This window comes from Hemicordylus capensis, chromosome 1 (assembly GCF_027244095.1).
Source record: "Hemicordylus capensis ecotype Gifberg chromosome 1, rHemCap1.1.pri, whole genome shotgun sequence".
Lineage (NCBI taxonomy): Eukaryota > Metazoa > Chordata > Lepidosauria > Squamata > Cordylidae > Hemicordylus > Hemicordylus capensis.
The window spans coordinates 361,698,947-361,722,227 of NC_069657.1; the positions used below are offsets into that span (position 1 = coordinate 361,698,947).

General features: G+C 42.6%; 1 long non-coding RNA gene across 2 annotated transcripts; it reads right to left on the reverse strand.

Moving 5' to 3' along the window:
• Positions 1 to 94: 94 nt before the first annotated feature.
• On the reverse strand, positions 95 to 21,693 carry LOC128343407 (uncharacterized). Of its 2 annotated transcripts, none has more exons than XR_008315511.1 (3): positions 21,617 to 21,693; positions 4,638 to 4,753; positions 95 to 653 (listed from the first exon to the last, which is right to left on the reverse strand). It is a non-coding gene; the product is annotated as an uncharacterized LOC128343407 (long non-coding RNA). The 2 variants fall into 2 exon arrangements; XR_008315514.1 differs by lacking the exon at positions 95 to 653 and adding an exon at positions 2,701 to 2,811.
• Between the last annotated feature and the right edge of the window lie 1,588 nt (positions 21,694 to 23,281).

Here is a 23,281-nt window from a genome sequence, read left to right on the forward strand (position 1 = left end):
ACCAGCAGGGGAAATATGGGGGGGGGAAAGAGGACCCTCCCCAGTCAAAGTTATCCCCCCCACCTTCAAACTGGCAGTCACCGGCTCCATGCACATCCCTAACTTATTGTTTGCTTTCTTCTCCAAAGCTTCAGCATACACCTGAGAAATATCTGAATCTTCCAAAAATCTACATCAGCCAACATGGTTGTGATAATCCTACTTCTATACAGTACATTTTACAATGCACTCTACAAACCTGGAGGTGGGATGGGGTGGAGGAGAATAAATATCTGTCAACTTGGAAATGTTGTATCCTTCAGTTCCTGACTCTAGTGTTATTATTCACCCTGAAAACTGATATTTTCTTTTATATTCTCTGTTCCTTTTATTTAACAACTGACAAGGTCACAGCAAGAACAAAGAATCAGTATGTTTAGATTGGGGCAAACAAAATGTCACCTTTTATCCTTGAAGTCTCTTCACTGCCATAGTTTATCGCACTGCTGCTTTTGTGTGATTTGTGCCTTTACTCAGATAGGGTCCAGTGCAAGACTCATTGATGTTAATAAAATATACCTTCAGGCATAATTGGAACACAAGAACGAAGCTGATGCAGTACATCACTGGCCATGTTAGAATTACCAGTTGCCTTGGCTTCAATCCAAGATTCCCTATTCAAAAGAATATCAAAGCTATATTGGTTTAATGCATTTATATACTGCCCTGTACCTGTATATATCAGGGCAGTTTACAATTTAAACAAACAGCAACTAAAATCTAAAAATTATATAAAATAGATTTAAATAACCATAAATAAAATTTTAAAACATCATAAACATCATAAATAGTTCTGAATATTTAATTGTTGTTTTATGATGTTTTTAATTGTTACTTATTGTTTTATGTTTTATAATTTTTGTTTTAATGATTAATTGATTTTAATGGTGTTTTAATGTAAACTGCCCTGAGCCTTTCGGAAGGACGGTATAAAAGTTTTAATAATAAATAATAATAAATAAATACATAAATAATAAACATCATAAACTAAAAGCCTGATGAGACAGTGTGTTTTCAGAAGTGGTTTAAAAACAACCAGCGATGGGGAAATTCTGGTTTCATTTAGGAATGTGTTCCAGAGCCTTGGGGCAACTCTAGAGAAGGCCCAGTTTTGGGTTGCCACCAAGCCAGCTGGTGGCAATTGCAACCGGACCTCCCCCAATGATCTTAATAGGTATCAGGGTTCATGAAGAAGGCAGCACTCTCTTAAATACCCTGGGCCCAAGCCATTCATGGCTTTATAGGTCATAACCAGCACTTTGTATTTTGCCCAGAAACTAATTGTCAGCCAGTGTAGTTCTTTTAAAATAGGAGTAATGTGATCTGGAGACCAACATTCTACACCAGCTGCAGTTTCCAAACTATGTACAAAGGCAACCCAATGTAGAACGTGTTGTGGTAGTCAAGTCTGGAAGTTACCAGCATATGCACCACTGTTTTAGGGTTGCTTGTCTCGAGAAATGGATGTAGCTGGTGTATCAGCCACAGCTGGTAAAAAAAAATCTTGGCCATTGCTTCAACCTGAGATATCAGGGAGAGGTTTGGGTCCAGAAGTACTTCCAAGCTGATCTTTCTGGATGATATTACACTCTACCTGAACAGGCCAATCTAAACCACTTCCTAAGTTCTGGCTCCCACAATGAGTACCTCCATCTTGTTTGGATTCAACTTCAGTTTGTTCTCTCTCATCTAACCCATTACCAATTCCAAACAGGCATTTATTTAGAGAGGTTAAGCCATCTCACGATGAAGTTGATATGGAGCAACAATCTCTAAGCGACACCATCTGGAATCTATCCAAAAGGTAGAAGTGAAACCACTGCAAAGCAGTGCCTCCCAAACCCAGCCCCCTCAGGCAGTCCAAAAAGATACCATGATTGATGGTGTCTAAAGCCTTAGAGGGTGCCTTCTTCTGTATGATACTGTTGATGCCCTGGTGGAGAACTGGAACAGCAAAATCACCAAGGCAGTACACATAATCGCTCTTAAGCGTCCTTTCCGACCCGCTTCAAAATTGGCCCCTTGGTATACCGAAGAACTACGGGGGCTGAAGTGGCAAGGTTGCCAACTGGAGTGCAAGTGGAGAAAGACTTGACTCAAATCTGACAAATTACAACATAGAGCACATTTGAAGATCTATGCTCTGGCAATACAGGCAGCAAAGAAGCGTTTCCTTTCAGCCTGTATTGCATCTGCAGGTTCACATCCAGCAGAGTTGTTCAGGTTGTGAGAGGGCTAGTAAGTGCCTCTCCTCCCTTGAATCAGAATTTGGAACCATCTATTACCCACTGTGACGTATTTAATGATTTTTTGTGTGGATAAAATCTCTCGTATTCGGGCCTACTTGGATTTAGACCCCACAGTTACTGCAGTGTCTGAACCGGAGGTGTCCAGTGACTCCTCTTATGTGGTAAGGCTGGATCAGTTTAGGTTTGTGACTTGTGAGGATGTGGACAAGCTGCTTGGAACGATGCGGCCTACCACCTGTTTTCTTGACCCTTGCCTGATGGATAATCTCCAATTGGGAATTGACAGAGGAAGTGTGACTCTGTTGGTCCTTTTGGCCCTCTTGGCAGATTCGGATACTATCAACCATAGTATCCTTCTGGAATGTCTAAGGGGGTTGGGGGTGGGAGGCACTGCTTTGCAGTGGTTCCACACTTACCTCTCGGGCAGATTCCAGATGGTGTTCCTAGGGGACTGTTCTTCCAAAACTGAATTTCGGTATGGTGTCCCTCAGGGCTCCATATTGTCTCCAATGTTGTTTAACATCTACATGAAACCATTGGGAAAGATCATCAGGAGATTTGGTGCAGGGTGTTATCAGTATGCTGATGACACCCAAATCTTTTTTTCCATGCCAACATCATCAGGAGAAGGCATAACCTCCCTAAATGCCTGCCTGGAGGCAGTGATGGGCTGGATGAAGGTAGCAAGCTGAGGCTGAATCCAGATAAGACGGAGGTACTTATTGTGCGGGGTCGTAACTCAGGAGATGATTTTGATCTGTCTGAAGTGGTCACACTTTCACTGGTCACACTTCCCCAGAAACAACAGGTACACAGTCTGAGGGTGCTTCTGGACACAAACCTCTCCTAGTTCTCCCAGGTTGAGGCAGTGGCTAAAGGTGCCTTTTATCAGCTTTAGCTGATATGCCAGCTGCGTCCATTTCTTGAGATAAATGACCTCAGAACAGTAGTACATTTGCTGGTCACCTCCAGACTTGACTACTGCAATGTGCTCTTTGTGGGGCTGCCTTTGTATGTAGTTCAGAAACTGCAGTTGGTCCAGAAAGCGGCAGCCAGGTTAGTCTCTGGGTCATCTCGGAGAGACCACATCACTTCTATCTTAAGAGATCAACACTGGTTGCAGATAAGTTTCTGGACAAAATACAAGGTTTGAATTATAACCTATGAAGCCCTAAATAGCTAGGGCCCTGGGTATTTAAGAGAATGCCTTCTTCGCTAAAAACCACACTGCCCATTGAGATCATTTGGAGAGGTTCATCTGCAGTTGCCACTGGCTCATCTGGTGGCTACTCAGGAATGGGCCTTCTCTGTTGCTGAACCCGAGGCTTTGGAACACACTTCCTGCTGAAATAAGAGCCTCCCCATCTCTTACAACTTTAAAAAGGCAGTAAAAACGCATTTGTTCATCCAGACTTTTAATTAGATATTGTTTTAATTGGATTTTTAATAGTTTTACATTATAAATTTTAATTGTTGTGATGTTTTAATTTCTTTATCTGTTTTGCTGTTTTGTTGTGAACAGCGTTTTGGGTAGTATATAAATGTTTTAAATAAATAAATACATAAATACATAAATGATCCCCATCGCACATTGAGGTCATCTGGAGAGATCTGTCTCCAGTTACCACCAGAACATCTGTTGATGACTTGGAACCGGGCCATCTCTGTAGTTGTTCCTGGCCTATGGAATGCATTCCCAGCAGATATCCGCAGTTTAGGCTCGCTGTTGGCCTTTAAGAGAGCCCTGAGCTCTTACTTGTTTGGCTTGGCCTTTCAAGGTTTTTAAATGGTTTTTAAGTATTTTAGTTGGTTTTAAATGGTTTTGAATTGTTTTTGAATTGTTTTTAAATTGTTTTAATCAGTGTGTTTTAAATTGTGTTTGTTTTTATACATTTTTAAACTTATGCACCGCACAGAGCCTTTGGATGAAGCAGTTTATAAATGTATAAATAAATAAAGCTGCCAAGAGATCCAAGTGGAATTCCCAATTGGAGATCATCCATCAGGCTGACCAAGGCAGTCTCCACCCCGTAGCCCACCCGAAAGACAGTTTGAAATGGATCCAGATAATCTGCTTATAAAATAATATAAATATACTAGCTGGGTCGGGCACAGAGCATCTGCACCTCTAGTTTGCTGCTCTCTGCCCGCTTCTGCTTTCCTACCTGCCCCCCACCGGCCATCTTCTTCCCCCACTGGCTGTCTTCTTCCCTCACCAGCTGTCTTCTTCCCTGCCCACCCACCCACTGGCTGTCTTCTTCCCCACCAGTCCCCACTGCCATCTTCTTCCCCACCAACCCCCACCGTGATTTGGTCAGCTGCCCTCCCACCGCCATTCGCTGCCATTACTTTTGTCTGCCGGCCAGCTGCCACCACCATTTTCTCCCTCGTCCACATCGCTATCTGGGCATCTGCTCATGCAGTCTTGCAAGAGCTGCCATGCATGGGATTAGCATCATGTATGCCTAAGAGAAATATATATATATAGCGAGAGAGATATTATATATTAATATAAACATCAATGAAAATTGACAAAGACTGGAGGCATATACTCAGTTTCTCAATTTTGAAAATAATAACGTAGTATATTTTGATGTACAAATTTGCTTCCATTTATTATGGCTCTATTGTAATCTCCAACAATTGAGAATTTTTTGTTGTTGTCATTCAGCCAAAATATTTTCTTTTACGGATCATCCAGCGATCAAGTCTGCTAGTAATTGGTCCATTCTTATAACTGAACCAGACCTTCTAATCTTAGTGTTAAATGATTATCCTTTGCTTATTCAATACTTTAAAAAGATAAACATCTTATCTAACCAAATCATCATTTGGTGCTACCAACTTGTTTGTTTGTTTGTTCAATTTCTATACCACCCTTCCAAAAAATGGCTCAGGGCGGTTTACACAGAGAAATAACAAATAAACAAGATGGCTCCCTGTCCCCAAAGGGCTCACAATCTAAAAAGAAGCATGAGACAGACACCAGCAACAGTCACTTGATGTACCGGGGGGGGGTGAGGGCCAGTTACTCTTCCCCTGCTAAATAAAGAGAATCACCACATTAAAAGGTGCCTCTTTGCCAAGTTAGCAGGGGTGTGCATCTTGTGCACTTATGCATCTACTATTCAGTTAGAAGTTATTAGTAGAGGGTTTTCAGGGTCAATAAATAGTATGCATACCAAAGGATGCAATTATTAATCACCTGCTCCTTGTAAAACAATAGAATAATTAGAGAGTTGGAGGTTTTTATCAGTAGATCAGGGGTGTAGCAAGGTTGGAGTGGGCCCAGAGACAAGATTTTAAAATGCCCCCCCCACCACTGAAGCTCAGCTCACGAAATAAAGAAATCTTAAATGAGGCTGAATAGTGTTAACAGAAGCCCGGGCGGGTGTATGGCTGGGGAGTCAGTCATGTGACTTGCCTTGGGGGGGGTCCAAGGCAGTGGGCCCCCAGACAACTGTCTCCCCTTGCCCTATTATAGTTATGCCCCTGCAGTAGATGTTACCCTTCCCTTTATCTAGCAAAAAAAGAATCAGAAAGAACCTGATTTGGTTTAGGCACCTATGAGCTTTATATCTTGTGGATCAACTATGGAAGGCAGGAAATGCCCATAATGTTATGTAGGTTCAGAGTGAATATTAGATGCATGACTTTCCAATGCGCTGGAAGCCAATCAAAAGAGAAGTGAGGAAAGACAGGAAGTTTCCTTGGGTGCTCCCTCCCGTCTGCCTAGTATGCCAGAAATTCTTGGCTTTTACAGACAATGTTTGTCCAATTCACATAACCTAATTGGCATGAGGAGGATATGAATTTCCTCCAACTGGGGTGAGTTGTGGTCACATGAATGGCTCACTAGAAGAAGATCTCAGAACTAAACTCAGATTCACCATGCCATTTGGGGGGCAGATATGTAGTGCATGAGGGTGGAGATAGATTGCAACTTAATTGTGTTTCTGGTGATTCAATCGGACAGGGGCACCCAGTGAGGGCAGCACTGGTGGGGGAGGGGCAGTGAGGTACCTTTAAAAAGTGATTACCGGCAGTACTGCTGGCACCTGCAAGCTGCTGCCCAGCTGCCAGCAACACCATGCAGAGCACGCAAATTGCCTCCACACATGTGCAGAGACCAGCTGAGTGCCAGAGCCTCGGCAGCCACCATGCGGGATGCGGGGAGGGGGCCGGGTACTGTAGCTCGTGGCAGCTTGCAAGTGCCGGTGGTAGTGCTGGTAATCACTTTTTTAAAGATACTTCTTCCTGTCCGCCCCACTCCCCGGGCAGTGCCACCCTCATTGGGCGCCACTGTAATCAGATGGCCATGAGAAGAGAACTCAGACTCAACATTCATCCAAATGGTTTTTTAATGCTGAGAAGATCTATGCATAGGTCACAAATGGGTAACTCAGTTTTATGACATATACTATAACCAGCTGACATTGGTCAATCCACAATGAGCTTGCCAAAAGTCGGCTGAGCAGGAGTGGAGTGGCGTGGCAAATGTGAGCTGTGTTAGGTTAAGGTCAACTACTTGTTTGCGTGATAGGCTTCTCAGCTAAATTGCTCCCCAAGTGCCTGGAACTGATGACTCAGTCTGCTAACAATGGTTCAGAACCAAAGGAATCAAGACAGTGCAACCTCACACACTGAAACAAGTACGTTGTATCACCTTTCAAAACCCACCTTATCCACATGGTCTTTGGCTTCTCCTCCTAATTCTCATTCCCAGCAGTAACCCAACCAAGCTTTACATACATGTAAACACATTAGAGTGCCACAGTCTTCCCCCCCTCAGTTTCTTTGCTGTCTGTTATACTGTAGATCATAAGCGCCTTGCAAGCCAAAACAGGTCTATCAGGGATGCACATGAACAGCAGCTCATGCACTGGTTTGAATATGAAGCAGTTTGTGGTTCGACAAACCAGTTCAGCCGACCCATGAACCAGTTCGGCGGACCAAGGGGGGCACGGAGGTGGGGTGAGTGGCACCTTTAGAAGTGAGTAGCACAGGTCCCTACCTGCATTTCTGCTGCAGTGGTGCCCCTCCGCAACACACACATGGCGCTAGCATGCGCAGAAGCCATTTGCATGGTCAGCGACACAAAAGATGAAATACTAGTAGGTGAGGCCCATCGTCAACCAGGCAAAGTCATTTTGCATGGATTACATTGCCATATGCAGTGCCAACCAGAAGCACAACAAGACTGGAGTGGACCCTGGAACAATTTTATTTTTTATTTATTGTTAAATTTGTATAGCGCCTTTCATTAAAACAATCCCAAGGTGGTTCACACAAAAATTAAAACAGGGAATGAAGATGGACCCCTGCTCCCTCAGACCCCCTCACTTTGTTCTCCTCCCACCATGACTGTCTTGTCCCACTGCAGAAGACAAGTATGAACATTGTGGAAAATCAAAAACGTTGTTGGCACTCCCCTTTTCTGAGTTACCTCTGCAAATATCACAAACACTACATACATGGAGGAACTTTCTCACACACACACACTTGCACATGTGCATTCCCATAGTTCAGAAACACTTTCACATATATGCCTACTACAGTCAATCCATATATTCATTCAATATCAACAATGCTTCTAATTTTCTTATTGCCCACTCACGTCACCTGTCTTAACACACACACGCACCCTCTCTCAAAGTTTTCTCACAGGAAACTTAGTCCCAGATTTCCTAGTTCTAGGAGACAAGGCTAATTTTAAGCCAAGGCTCTCTGAGGATTGTGTTTAGAAGCTGTTTTCAATGCCAAGGCTCATCCCTTGGAATTGTGCTGTGATACGAAGAGGCAAATGCATTTGATGTCTGTAGGGTGCCTTTCTGTAACTACCAAGCAACCCTAATAAAGCCACATACCTTTTCCTCTAATTTGAAATTGTGGGTTTTAACTTGCAGGCACACATTCCCCCAGATGCCCTTCATGGTGCTAGAAGACCCTAACAAACAAATGCACAATTTTTGAAATATATTTCCCTTTTTAATAAGGGATAGGCTCTAGGTAGGATTTAAGGAGATGGTGGCAGAACAAACAAAACACAAGCCCAAACATAATGGAGATATACCAACAACTAGATACAAATCTAAAGCAATATCTTCACTGAAATCTAAAAGCCAAAGTAGAGTGATACCTTAGTTAGGACCAACTAAAATAATCAGCATGCTTCTGTTCTTCAGAGCACTTCTTCAGGTTCAATGTTAAGCAAAACAAAAGTGAAGATGACAGCTTTGGGCATAATAGATGAGCCTCAAGGTCTGCAGCTTGTGACAGTCTTAGAGCAGAATGCAGAAAATTTAATGGAGATTCAATCTGATTAGTCTTTGGTCCAAGACAGATTTTAGTTCACATAAAGATGGCTATTCCCCTATTTTAACACAAACACACAGTCTAACAGTTACTTGGATCTATCTCCAGCACTAATCAGTACACACAGATCCCTTGCAAAGCAGGGAGTAGAAGTAACAAGAAACATGGTAATCTTTATTAAACTCTAGCAAAGCCAGAGTTTAATTTTAGTTAGTGCACTAGGTAAGGGTCCATAGAAACCAAATTGTGCATTTTAACCTAGAAGCTGGAGGGTAGACAAATCCCAAATGTTAAGTTCCATCCTCAGCTAGTGATAATCTTCCTCCATTCCTTTCTCACCTGGACACAAAGCTACATTCACTATTCTCTGCAACGCACAAAAATCATGAGTGTCTCTGTTTGTCTTTTAGAACAACAATCCAAAAGCCAAAGTAGTACTGTATAATACCTCTAGTAGGAGTAAGATGTTATTCTTATAAAAAGGAGAGTTCTGGATAACTCAAAATCTTGCTGTCTGCTTTGTGTATTATACAGTTGGTTCTAACAAAAGATATTACTTTAGCTCTCTGTTGTTGTGTTCCCCACCACCTCTCTCTCTCTCTCTCTCTCTCTCTCTTTAAGGGACCAAACCCATCTACCTCGGGTTTTTTGATTGGTGATCCTGACCTTGATTATCATAAGGGCTCAGAGTAAAATTAATACAAAGGGTGCATTTTCATATCCACATTCTTTAATAGCTAACTATTTGGTTTGTTAAGCAAATTACTGGCTAGAAGCCAGAATGCCTACTTAAGTGTTCCTTAGTGGCCAGTAGTTGGCTTTTAATTGGAGCTAATGATTGTGAGATAGCCAGAGGACTCTCTAGAACAGGGGTGCACAACTCAAATGTTCACCTGGGCCAGAACTAACCTTGTCTGGAACTAAGTGGGCTGCCAAAAAAAGAAGTCTAATCGCCATGTGGATAAGCACATACACACCTCTGAAATAGACAACACCACACACTGAAGAAAAATGATATTGATCATAATTGTATAACCCCTTTTCAAGTGAACTTCAAGAGAGAAGGCTATGACAGAGATTATTATGATTGCTGACCAACATCCTGACTAAAGCTAGGGGGTGTGTGTGCACGCACGCACAGTGAAAAGGTGCACACCCTCAGCAGTCGTTACCCTGCTTCTGAAGCATGGGTGCCCACCCCCAGATTTTTGTTTGCTTGTGCTGATTTCCTCATCCTATGGGATTACTCAACTCTTCCTCTGTGCACAGCGCTACCCTTGCTTGAATGATGAGGAGAGTTGCTTCTGTTTCCTTGTGGGAGTTCATTGGAGAAAAGTGAAGAGAGGCATCCCCACCAAGGAGAAATAAAGACCCCCTTCTTTCTCTGCCAAACAAGCATCTTACTTGCAGATGAGCTGAGCTCTGCAAGAGGCTCCTCCAGGCCATCTCTTCCTCAGCCAAGCCCAACTTAGCTGCTGCCAGTCTGTGAAGACAATACTGAGCTAGACAGACCAATGGTCTGACTCAGTATATGGCAGGTTCCTAACTTCTGGCCAGTTATTTCCCCTCTCCCCACCAAGCTGTAGTCACCTCTTGCTTCTGCAGGGCACATGCAGACAGCAACACAACACAGAACAGCTCCAGGTAAGTATCTGAGTTAGAGTGGCCAGGTCCACATAATCAAAAGCAAGAGGGTGGGTGGAGAGATGACACTAATTTGCAAAAAAAATCTGCATAATGTATAGGTATAGATTAACATGTACATTAACATATACGAGCCCAACCTTTTCCAAAAGCAACATTTAAAAACAAACATGCAACAAAGCATAAAATGTCTTTCTAATCATTTTGTCGTCCCCCCTCCAGACCCACCCACCCTTTCCAGAAGAGCTGAATAAAAGAAAAGGAATAGAAAAAAGAAATAAAAAGCTGCTCCAATCCCAGACAAGCAGTAGTCCAGACTAATTATGCTATATTAGATGTGTTCCCTGGCTTGATTATCTAAGCAGGGTGGCCAGGCCCACATTGCCAAAAAGAGGACATAGATTTAAAGAAATGAGGACATGTCTCACCCCCAAAAGAGGGCTGTCCTCTATAATGGAGGACCTATAGCCACCTGGAAGAAGCACATAGGCCAACTGGAAACAACAGGAAAGCATTGTGTCTCTAGGGCAGGCCTGCTCAATTTAGGCCCCCCAGCTGTTTTTTGGTGGGTGGTTTTTTACTACAACTCCCACAATCCCCAGCCACAGTGGCCAATAGCCAAGGATTATGGGAGTTGTAGGCCAACATCTTCAGGAGGGGCAAAGTTGAGCAGCCCTGCTCCTGTCCTTGAGGGCAGCTCAAAAAAGTCTTGGCATGCCACAGGTTGTGCATCCCACTCTAGAACATTTGAATTAAAAGCCGCCAGAGTCCATCCTTCCCTCCAAGCTAAGCGGAGGGGCTGATGCATGGTGTGTGCAAAGAAGTCTGCAGTTGCCAGTTTGGGGGTGAGGCTGAAGCAGAAAGAGGAGCTGGGTGAAGGCACCTTGAAGTTCAAGAGTCTGAACTGGCAGACCTGCTGCCTTAGAAGAGTACATATACTGTTTGCCTCTCTTGTAAATAAATCTCTTTCGATCTAGTAAATAAATCAAATATTGCAAAGCATTCTAAGCCTCCAGTGTTCCCTCCTCCAAAGGAAACCTACATGCAAGTAGCATTGCCTTGAAACTTCTCACCACTTGTGTGGCAAAACTGTATTGTTATGCACTTCTCCAATACAGTTTTACCACACACACACACACTTACACTTTTCAGTCATAGTTAACCATCTGGAATTTTGCAAATATAATTCTTTTGACATCATTAGAAAAACATAAATTTAAAAGAATACATTTGGTTTTGATAGATATTTTAACTTCCACAACAATTTGCCTCATTACACAACAGGAGCCATTTACTGACTGGAAACTCTATTTAATTTAACTGGAAAATTTCAAACCTCAGCTACTTGTTAGGAACAAAGCAGAAAACCACATGGTCTGATTTGTATACAAATCACATCTGTTATTGTGTCCACAAAAACAATAAGCATGTTGGACTGTAACTCAGAAGTTTGCTGCTGTTATTGTATAACCCATATAGTATACCTTCCTATGAGGTTGGAGAGAAGCAGTCAGCCAAAAATGCTTCAGGAGGGATTAGGCATCTAGGAAGCTGCCATATACTGAGTCAGACCATTGGTCTATCTAGCTCAGTATTGTCTTCACAGACTGGCAGCAGCTTCTCCAAGGTTGCAGGCAGGAATTTCTCTCAGCTCTATCTTGGAGATGCCAGGGAAGGAACTTGGAACGTTCTGCTCTTCCCAGAGTGGCTCCATCCCCTGAGGGGAATATCTAACAGTGCTCACACTTCTAGTCTCCCATTCATATGCAACTGGGGTGGACCCTGCTTAACAAGAGCTGGTCTTGTGGTAGCAAGTATGATTTGTCCCCTTAGCTATTCACAGCCAGTTTCACTGTGGAGCTGGCATGACAGAACTCCTCTAATCCCTTCAATGCCACTTGTGTAACAGGTTGCATGGCTTATTGTGCGATTCTTCAAAATCATGTGGAGAATCTCCAGGTAAATGCTAGCTGCTGTCAACCATTGTGCACTGCTGAGACAGACACTGGGCTCATGCACATGACTGAGAACTCTAGCCTCCTTCCCACTAGGGTAAGAGAGCTCAGGCCCCAGCCAGCTGCTGAATGAGGTAGGAGGGAAAGCCCTCCAACCCAGCGGGAGGCTAGCTGAGGGTCACTGTTGATACCTCTTTATTTTTCCTTCAAACACAATCACGGAGTGTGCACAACTACCAAAACTGGGTAGGACACTTTTCCTACCCAGTTTTCAATCATGTGAACAAGCCTACTCTTTCCTTGATGTGGAAATGGAACTCAATGAGCCGGGTCTCATGATCAGTGAGACCCGGTTTCTAAGGGTGAGCGGGGACTGCACACGAGCAGAAGTCTGCTCTGGGCGGCCAAACCAGCTGCCCACACGACTGCTGGCTCCGTAACGGAGCTGGCATGTGCTGGGGGGAGCAGGGGCCAATTGGCCCCCGGAAGCTCCAGCATGCCCTGCGCAAGTGCGCAGGGCATGCTGGAGAGACCCCCGGAGCTGGCTTTTCACCTCCCCTCCCGGGGTCTTCTAGTGAGTAGCCGCAGTGTGGATCTGCGCCACAGCTACTCACAATTAAAAAACCAGGTTTGTGGAGTGCTCGCTCCGCAAACCCGGTTTAAGGGGAGGGGTAATTAGGTGGGTTAACCGCCGGGAGGCAACCGGGCTCTCCTGTGAGCCCAGTGGCCCCCACGATCAGCCAAAATCAGGCTACGCTCCCCTAGCCCGATTTCAGCTGATCGTGGGAACAGCCTCAATGTGTCAAACTGCAGGTTAAACTAACAGCATAACACAGGGTTCAGACCTGCTAATTATATGATAATGGCAACATTGTGAACGCTAAGATGTGTGAATCAGCCACCACATACCAAAACTAGAGATATATATGAATGAGAACCAAGAGTTGAAGACTGTCCCAGTTGCCCATGTAGAGAGATTCTTGGTCCCCTAGGGCAGGGGTTCCCAATCTGTGGTGTTCTAGATGTTTCTGAACTACAACTCCCATCATTCCCAGCTACAATTTATTATGGCTAGTGATGATGGGGGTTGTAGTTCAGCAATGTGGAAACAGATGTTGCTGAAATACAACTCTCATCGTTCCCAGCTACAATTTATTGTGGCTAGTGATGATAGGGATTGTAGTTCAGCAGCATCTGGAATACCTAGAGTTGTCATACTCCCGAAATTCCTGGTTTCACCCGGATTTTAAGCATCTTACCCATATGGCTTAGCCCACCCAGATTTGCCTGGATTTCACCTTTCATTTATTATTTATTTATTTATTTATTTATTTAATGAATTTTTATACCGCCCTAACCCAAGGTCTCAGGGCGGTGAAGAAGAAGCTAAGCTCTAACCCTTGTAGAAGCAGAGTTATGGAGCAAAACATGCAGTCACTATTCTGCTCAAAAATTATTTCCAAGCCAATTTACATAATATGCTGGTTAGGCACCTGGATTTCGAAAGCCAGAGTATGGCAACCCTAGGAATACCACAAGTTGGGAATCCCTGCCCTAGGGATAAAACTATATAGTGCTACTTCGCACTAGTTATTAGATAGCAGATAGCAAGCCTCCAGGGGCTGCTATTGATATTATTGTTATTATTTTACATTTATATCCCGCTCTTCCTCCAAGGAGCCCAGAGCGGTGTACTACATACTTGAGTTTCTCTTTCACAACAACCCTGTGAAGTAAGTTAGGCTGAGAGAGAAGTGACTGGCCCAGAGTCACCCAGCTAGCATCATGGCTGGATGGGGATTTGAACTTGGGTCTCCCTGGTCCTAGTCCAGCACTCTAACCACTACACCACGTTGATATCCCATTGATGCACTGGAGTCCCTACAGCTAACCCCAACAACAGAGGGAGTGGTTTTTGTAAGGTCAATACAATAAGAAGTAACAGCATTTCCTATTCTAGAAAGCAAGCTATGACCCCATTCTTTTAAAAGCGGAATAACGGCAAAGGAAATCATTGAGAACCTCTCCCCTCAGGTGCAAATGCTAAGAAGATATTGTTTCTGGAATGTGCAGACTAAGAGGAAACTGCCTCATATTTCACCATGGTGCTTGAGTGCAGCCATATCTTTGTGCTCATCTAATGACTGCTTTTTCCAAAAGAGTTCAGACAAGATTGATACATGCCATGTGCAGGTGAGGAGAGAAGCTGACTCCACACAGAGGATATAATTACAGCAACAGACCAGTAAAAATGTAAACAATTTTGCTTCAAGCTGTCAATGCAACAAATTGCAACTGGCTGCAGCTTTTCATTCCTCCCTGTAACCTAGTTTCTGTAAAATGTGGAAGGCAAAAGCTGTGACCAGGTTTCAGATTTGTTTGGTGATTCTCCCCCCATTGCTGATTTTCTGTAGTTTTGCATCCTGGATACTGGCCCTTCCCTTGGTCTTCCTGTTCTGCATTTTACATCTGCTCTTCTGGATGCAAATGCACCTCTCTCTCTCTCCTTCAGGTATATTACCTGTCAGCAGAAATGTGATAGCTAGTAGCTTGCTGGGAAGCTGCCGGTTACATGAAAAGCATTCCCTTCCTGCTCCATATTATGACAAAACAACACATCTATTCTTGGCCATCTCCAGTGTTCCTTCTAAGGTGTGTGCACATGTGCGCGCACATTGGTTTGTTGATGTCCGCTCAGTTAATTTTAGATCCTGCTCAGGCTGAATCAGGAAAGCCCCATTCTGAATGCATGTGCGAACACACTGCTTTGATACTGCTGCCCAGAACAAAATTCATTCCATGCCCCAGACTAAAAAAATATAGAGGGAACACTGGCCATCTCCATCTTTCTAAGTTTACTTCACAAACCTTAATTCAGCCATTCTCCAACTCTGTTATGGCCCCACCTGGCTTATATCCACTCAGTTCTTTTTCAGGACGTAAGACACCTTGAAAGAGTTTGCTCAAGTATGCTTCCCCTATATGTCAAATTGTATATATGTCAAATTGTAGATTGCAAGCTTCATGGGATGGGAGCTTTTTGTTGTTGTTAGGAACATAGGAAGCTGCCATATACTGAGCCAGACCATTTGCCCATCTAGCTCAGTATTGTCTACACAGACTGGCAGTGGCTTCTCCAAGGTTGCAGGCAGGAATCTCTCTCATCTTGGAGATGGCAGGGAGGGGACTTGGTGTTGGAAGGAAAGGACTTTGCGCTGTCTCTTTGCCTCAGACAGTGGAGGACAGACTAGTAAGTCAGAGGGCTAGAAGGTCAAAGACATTTGGTCATCACTTCCTGCTGCTCTGATGCTATCCCTTTGAAATGTAGATTGCTAATCTTAGGGGATTCAACTTCCTTCCTCCTTCTCTCTCTTCCTACCTGGCTGTTGACCTTGCAACATGGCAAGTCTCTTGCCCTGCACCATATGTGCAGAGAAGATGGTGAATCCATCTGCATCCATTTAGATAGATAGATTAGAGATCCTAAATCCTCACTTTCCTATCTAGAATGGAGTTCCTTAATAAATACCTTTTTATATTGATTTGAAACTAGCAATTGGCTCCAAGTTACTTTACTCTTAGCACACATGCATGCATAACTAAATCCGCTGTGTTTGTGCCTCTGTGCACTCTGCTATATTGAAAAAGGGATTCTCTCACCACAGAGAATTTCCAACACTTGGAACCTTCTGCATGCAAGCATGCAGGTACTCTTTCCAGAGAGGCCCCATCCCCTAAGGGGAATTTCTTACAGGGGTTACATGTAGTCTCCCATTCATATGTAACCAGGGATATGTAATCACTTGAATGGTGCTAAACAAACAGACATGCTGATCCTCTGCTCTCCCGTGGCCCAGCACTGCCACTGAGTGAGAGTCACTAGAGAACTGGCTGAAGAAAGGGAGAACGGAGTGATGTAAGAGCATTACTATTTGCATCCCAGCTTTTGCTCTAAAGAACTCAGGGCAGCATACATGGGAGTCACCCTTTCAACAATCCTTTACTGCAGTGGCTTATCTGTGGTCCACAAGGTTACTGCAGATGGTCTGTAGTGGGGAGGGAAAGAGAATGGAATAAAATAATCCCATGTGCCACTTATGTAGCCTCCTATGCTACATGCCATCCTGCTCTGGAGGGTCCCTCAACCCACAATAGCAGTTTTCAAAAGGAAATTGGGCTGAAGAGAGGAGGAAATCTCCCCCATTTTCAGTCTTATTTATATATCATATTTATATACCATCTGATATACTATTTTCCCCACTGGTAAGCCTACTGCAGGTAAGTGTACTATGACAAGTGCAATATGTTTGGGAATGAGCATACAAAATTATTAGAAACAGTTGTTTTTAATACCCCTTGATATATACGTTTGACACCTGTCAGCCAAAGGCGATGTTTAAAATGGCTTGCTTTTGTGGTGGTCTGAAAAAGCTTTTAATGAGAACGTAGTCCTCCGCATAAAGGAAAAGGCTGGGAACCACTGCTTTACAGCAAAGATTGAGAGAGAGTAATTCACCCAAGGGCACTCACTGACTTTCATGGCCAAGAGGGAAGGAAACTTGAACCCACTCGAAGTGATCCCGATCTCATTTTAGCACACACTACTCCTTCCTCAAACTGTAATCCCAAGCATACCTACAAATGCAACTGACTAGGGCTAATTATGCAAACAAGTGCTGCTTATTTTCCCCATATGATTGTATATTGGGGAACATGACCATGTGGAGACATTTTAGTGTGAGCTGCCCGCTAAAATAGCTCCTGCCCATTTCCATCACTGGGGTGGGCAGCTGCTGCAATCACAGAAATGGCAACATGAAAAAGTTTATCCATGTGGCTGTGTACACCAGGGGCATAGCAAGATTGGACTAAAAGGTAAAAGTGTGCCATCGAGTCGGTATTGACTCCTGGCGTCCACAGAGCCATGTCATTTTCTTTGGTGGAATATGAGGGAAGTGGTTAGCGGGGGAGAGTAACTGGCCCTATCCACCCCCAGCATAGTACTTCCAGTGAGTGTTAAAAGCTGGTGTCTATCTTATGTTTCTTTGTGAGCCCTTTGGGGACAGGGATCCATCTTATTTGTTTGTTATTATTCTCTGTAATGGCCCTGAGCCATTTTTGGAAGTGCATCATAGAAATCTAATAAATAAATAAATAAATAAATAAATAAATAACCATTGCCTCCTCCCGTGCAGTATGAGATGATGCCTTTCAGCATCTTCCTATATTGCTGCTGGCCAATATTGGTGATTCAAACCAGCAACCTCTTACTCCCTAGGCAAGTTACTTCCCCACTGTGCCCTGGGTATTTAAGAGAGCGTCTTCTTCGCTATGAGCCCCACCGGCCGTTGAGGTCACTTGAGGAGGTCCATCTCCAGTTGCCACCAACTCGTTTGGGGGCTACACAGAGGGGCCTTCTCAGCTGCTGCCCCGAGACTGTGGAATGCGCTCCCTGCTGAGATACGATCCTCCCCATCTCTGGCAATTTTCAGAAAACACCTGAAAACACATCTCTTCATTTAGGCTTTCTCAGCTTTTTAAAACTTGTTTTTAAATTGTTCTGATTATTTAATTGTTGTTTTATGATGTTTTTAATTCTTAATCATTGTTTTATGCTTTATAATGTTTGTTTTAATTATTCACTGATTTTAATGGTGTTTTAATGTAAACCGCCCTGAGCCTTTTGGAAGGGTGGTATAAAAGTTTTAATAATAATAATAAGGTGGCTATGAGTAGTCTTTGCAAAAAGCCCCTGTCCTCCCACCTTCTTCTTGGGATTCCTTCAGTCTAAACTGTAAGCAAATTGAGGGTAAGGACTGCCCATTAAAGCTTATGTCTTTAAGGTATCACAGGATTCTTGGTTGCAACATGGCTATCCATCTGGAAGTTGTAATTTCTTTATGTTTCTCTGTAGAATACATGACTCATGCTAAAAGACAATTAATTTACTATTCAAATACATTTCAGCTTCAGCTTTGTAAACTACCATTAACATTTGACATTGCTACTTGTTTAAAGAAGAAAAAACATTATAAAAGGTGACCTTGGGAAAGTACTCTGAAGGTCAAATTTTGAAAAAACTGAAGGCTAACCCACTCATGTTGCAGCTCAAAAGGAGAAGAGGTAATTTACAGAATAATCATTAGCTAGAGGCGGAGTCCCTTTTGAGAAGCAAAAACAATTGTAGATGAGAAGGATGCACGTTTTGCTCTAACATAAGTGTCAGAAAACCAACTGTCTAAATAGTAACAATTTGTAACCAGATATGGATGCAGCATTTGCCTGTGGGATGGTTTGCCAAATCTGCTTCTTTCAGTTGTGATTTGCACTGACAATTACATATTTTTTTAAAAAAATCTTTCCTAAAGTTTACAATTTGGTGAAATTCTACACCAACGTAACTTAACTCAGTCAAAGATAAATCACCTGCAGTGTGGAGGGACAGCAAAAGACAGGGCTTTTTTAGCAGACTAACAGGGCTGGAAGCTGTTCTTTTGGAGAAGGAAAAGACAGTTGTGTTTTGTTAGGCAGCCTCTTTGTCTGTTTGTAAAACATAATGCAGAGACTAGCTTCATTAATCTAAATCAGCTGGTGTTCTTTAAGACTGCAAAACAAATACATTCTTGCTTAAGTACAGCCTTGTTCAGATGGAGATCTCAGATTTGATAGGACTGTAATTCAAATACAGATTCAGGGATCTTCATGCAGAGTAAGCAGACACATTCTTCTAACTGATTAGGTATCAGTTGCAAATTGGTGAGCTCTGAGAGAAGACCCTGTTGAAGAATTCCAGCTGAACAAGGGAGAACCTCTTACCAGACACATCTGCATTTCTACCTCACAGATCTGTTGTTAAATTATTCCCTTGGAGCCAAAAGTGCAGTGAAACATCAACAACAAACACCAAAAGTGCAGTGAAACACCAACAAGGTGTTCTCTATTAACTATATACTGTATAGATAGATAGCTGTGTAGGGAAACTTCAAGAATTGTCAGTGGCCCCAAGGTCTGAAACGAAATAGCCTTCCAGACCTTGAGTTAAGTCTTGAGGCATCTCGTCAGCGACAATTATGCTACAAGATTTAGATTTAAGCTTTAGGAATCCCATTAAGTAAATACTTAATTCTTGCTGTGTTTCAGAAACTAGTAAGCAACAAGGCTATCTTATTTTCTCTGCATTTCTTTTTGTTGTGCTATTATTTTATTGATGAATTTATCTTTCCTACAAGTACAAATGCCACAAAAGAAAACAGGCAGGAACACTATAAATCAACATACACTGGATTGTTACAACAAACAAGCCAGAAACAACACTATTGCAGACGAGCAAATACCTACGTTTATGGTCAAGTAGTATCAAATCTATCCAGAATTACTGTGTTGTACCAGAGGAGACCATTGTTAACATAGGAGTCTACCCTCTATTTATTAACTCTGTTCGTAACTAGTTTAGTTGTTGCTGTCCTTTCAGATGTTTGTTTACAGTATGTCTAAATCTAGAACACTTTTATTTAAATACAAAATGACTTGCAGAACATTTAAATCAATATTTAAACCAAGCAATGACAATAACTAATAAAAATATGTTAAGCTTAAAGTGGAGATCAATGAAATTCATACAAAATCAAACCAAAATAGTATCAATTATACTTCATAACCACAATCCAAGTTATAAAAAGCACTAAAAGCCTCAGCAAACAGAAAGGCCTTAACTTTCCTTCTGAATGATAAAAGCACTACTGCCTCCTGAGCCTTACCTGTCTGGGAAGGAAATTTCACAGATGGACAGCCACAACCTCTCCACAGTCAGCACCCACCTAAACTCTTGCAGTGGCAGGGTGGGGTGGGGGGGGCACTTGAGAAGAGTTTCTGATTTAGATGTTAAATTTCAAGCAGGCTCAAAGGAGAGAAGAAGGTCCTTTAAGTACCTGGGCTGGTCCCAAGGGCTTTGAAGGTCAATGAAAACACTTTAACCTGAGCTCAGAAAGAAGGACTCCACAAGTATTTTTAAGAAAGAAAATCTAATCAAGCTGGGGGCAGTGGGACTACAATTCCCAGATGTCCCCACGCACATTCCTAGCATCTCTCTGTGTTTTGGCTCTGTTGAACAGCCCCCATCAGCACTAAAAATGGCAAGTCTTGCATGGAGCTGGCTATACTGGGAAGTGCCCATCTCCACACAATGCTGGGGTGAGATGGTACACATTTGTCAAATCAGAGTTCAACACACAACCCTAAATATCAAGGTGGTTAAGACATTATTCATGTTGCCTACTTGTCATGCTTTTTCATATGCTAATTTAATGAGCAAACAATACAGTTATAAGTTATTATATTTGAGAGGAATGTGTCATAAGCATATGTACACTTGAATAAACACATTAAGAACTGATCAAAGTAAAAAATATAGAACATTTATAGAATTCAGTTATGAAACATTTTTTGTATAATAAAGCATTAATTTTAAAAAATCATACCAGTTTAGCAATAGCAATAGCAATAGCACTTACATTTATATACCGCTCTATAGCCGAAGCTCTCTAAGCGGTTTACAATGATTTAGCATATTGCCCCCAACATTCTGGGTACTCATTTTACTGACCTCGGAAGGATGGAAGGCTGAGTCAACCTTGAGCCCCTGGTCAGGATCGAACTTGTAACCTTCTGGTTACAGGGCGGCAGTTTTACCACTGCGCCACCAGGGGCTCATTTATGCTGAAAAGGTTGTTCTATTGCATGAATAATATGTTAGACCAACCTAAATATGGTAATCCCCTATATGTAGGGAACGTACGGGGAGCAGCCTATGTTTCTGCTGTTGTTTCCCCTCACCCTCTTAGGGATAGATCCCCTGTAACATTTGTTTTCCGATAGAGACATGTTATCCTTTCAGAATTGTGTTTTGGTTTTTTCCCACCTTCAGAGAGAGGGAGTGTCTCTTGGGGCCTACCTTGTTTCCCCTCTGACTGGAAATCAGCACAATTCACCCAGCACAAGCTGAACTCTGTGTGGCTTACTTCTGAGTAAACATACATAAAGGTAAAATGTGCCGTCGAGTCAGTGTCAACTCCTGGTGACCACAGAGCCGTGTGGTTGTCTTTGGTAGAATACAGGAGGAGTTTACCATTGCCTCCTCCTGCTCAGTATGAGATGATGCCTTTCAGCATCTTCCTATATCGCTGCTGCCCAGCCAGCAGGAATTTGAACTGGCAACCTCTGGCTTGGTAGTCAAGCCATTTCCCCGCTGTGCCATTAGGTGGCTAAACATACATAGGAGCGGGCTATTAGGTTATATACCTGCTTGGTTTCAAAAGGCGAGCGTAAGCTGCAAGTGGTCCAATTTTAAATACAAACGGGATTCCAACTGTACTGAAAGGATACAGTTCATTCATAGTCTAGAATTAACTCACTCACTTTCAGCTGTGTTTCACTTTGTGCTCACTCTGAGCTCAGTCTCCCACCTTTGCTTTGCTCAGCGGGCTGCTCTCTCCACAGACGAACTGTTCTCAAGGCAAGGAAGACTCTGCAGGAGGCTTCTGGGTCCTAGAGAATAGGCATCCTTTCTCCCTCTCCTTTGCCAATTAGCCTTGGCTACAACAGCTGTCTTTCTTGCCTCATCATTTCTGAGGCAACGTAACTTTCCCAGACCAGCCTTATGGGGGCTCTAGCTCCTCTCCTGTTTTCAGGTTCCCTGACCTGCAGCATAATAGTCAAGGTCCATAGTATGCTAGTGACTTGCTCTGGGACTTGGACATATATACGTAATTCAAGGGATGTAGCATAGTGCCATAGGAAGCAATTGGAAGAAATAGTGGAGCTTTCTGCAACTTTGGCTGTGCAGTAAAAAGGCAAGGTTTTTTGTTTTTGTGTTTTATACTTTTGCAAAAAGTTGGGTTTTAGAAGCATTCAGAGAAAGTAACTATCAACAATAAATAGAGGTGCTTCCTCTAAGTGAATGTTTTATCTTTGGGGTTCCCTACCCCCCCCCCCAATGCTGGATAGGTAGGGAACAATTTACAATTTCCATGCACTTCCAATGCTAACTTGGCAAAGAGGCACTTTTTAACATGGTGATTCTCTTTATTTAGCAGAGGGAGAGTAACTGGCCCTATCTACCGCTAGCATATTGTCCCTTCAGTTACTGTTACTGGTGTCTATCTTGTGATCCTATTTAGATTGTGAGCCCTTTGGGGACAGGGATCCATCTTATTTATTTATTTATTTATCATTCCTCTGTGTACACTCCCATGAGCCATTTTTGGAAGGGTGGTATAAAAATCAATCAACCAATCATTAATGAAACAGCTTGATGGGGTTCTTCCTCCTACAGAACAAGATATTGGTCAGCTTAGCTTTGAAAATGTGAATGAAATGCTCTTTCTTACTGAAAACTTTATCAAGGAATAAAACAATGACTGCATAAAATTCACCTTTTTAAATACTCAGAAGACATTTTTCTTGTATTAACAAGCAAATTTCTGGGTTAGTGGCTCAGTGAGTGTCATTCATCTTTTCAAAGAGCCTTTACAACTGGTGTTATTTTTTTCAGTCAACTGAATAGCCACAGAAAGTCCAGCAACACTTGATAAGAGTTAAAACAGAGGGGGGTGGAGGGAGACAGAGGAGTAAGAATACTTCTTGTCCTTGCTTTGCACATCAAATTCTTTTGGTTGACCTGTCAGCTTCTATGTTACTACATTTGGATTTGGATTTCTCAGCAAGGTCAACTCAACAGATTAGGACCTGCTTTCATATCTACTTATTGAACTGGGTGGATGGGTTCTTGAGCTTCTCTAAATGGGGTGTGTGGGGAGGTAGAGATTCTATGCCTCTTTCCAAAATAAGAAGTCAAATGGGTTGAATCAAGGCCTCTCTGTTTATTCAGTAAGACTTACACAATCAGATTATCTTTTTATAATCCTTTTATTTTCCTGTTTTGATGTACACTGCAGATTGAAAAGGCTTGATAAAAACAGTCTTAATTGCAAGCAGAGGGTGAAAGATCATATGATCTTCTCATGACCGCTATAATTCTTTTGTTTTCTATTTTATTCTTCATAACGTGTTTTGATACACACA